Source organism: Hypomesus transpacificus, unplaced genomic scaffold (assembly GCF_021917145.1).
Source record: "Hypomesus transpacificus isolate Combined female unplaced genomic scaffold, fHypTra1 scaffold_111, whole genome shotgun sequence".
Lineage (NCBI taxonomy): Eukaryota > Metazoa > Chordata > Actinopteri > Osmeriformes > Osmeridae > Hypomesus > Hypomesus transpacificus.
In genome coordinates, this window is record NW_025813699.1 from 191,903 (window position 1) to 192,591 (window position 689).

A 689-nucleotide genomic window follows, 5' to 3' on the forward strand; every position below is an offset into this window, starting at 1 on the left:
CTGGGCTTTATAAAGGCATCTCTAAGGACAGCCACCAATAGGCGCTCTAGGAGGGACTCAAAATACCAGTTTATCCCGCCCCCATCTTCTTACCTCTATCCATCTCTCTTTTATTAACTCCCTCCCTCCTCCTCTATCCAAGGCTCAACCCCCCTCCTCTTCTCTGGGATCAAACCCTGTTTTCCTTTACGTTTTATCTATGTTGTAGACGCTCTTATCCAAAGCAGTTTTATCTAATCTTCAGTCTAGCCCAAACTAGAACATCACTACGTGTCCTTCCTTTCTTCTTGCTCTCACTCTCTCTCTACCTGCACCTATAGGCAAGAGCAAAGTCCAGGTCAGGTGTGATGTGACCATGTTGTTAGAATTCATACCAAGAAACGCAAAATGAAAAACGTATAAGTTATTAAAGATATATTGAGCATTCAGTGGTTTGTAAATTTCCAACTTTCCTTGCTCAACTTTTTCCATACCATAATATCATTGATCTGGTTAATAGTTAGTGGTGAATATCAGATGTAATATGGACAAATAGCCAATTATTATGATGTGTACATATTATTATGTTATAACAAAACATGAGTATAAAGCACCCTAGTTTTCATTCTTTCATTCGGGGAAATTCATTACAATTTGTTCCAGGAGTGGAACTGGAATGTTTTTTAAAATGCCTGAAATGCCTGAAAAAC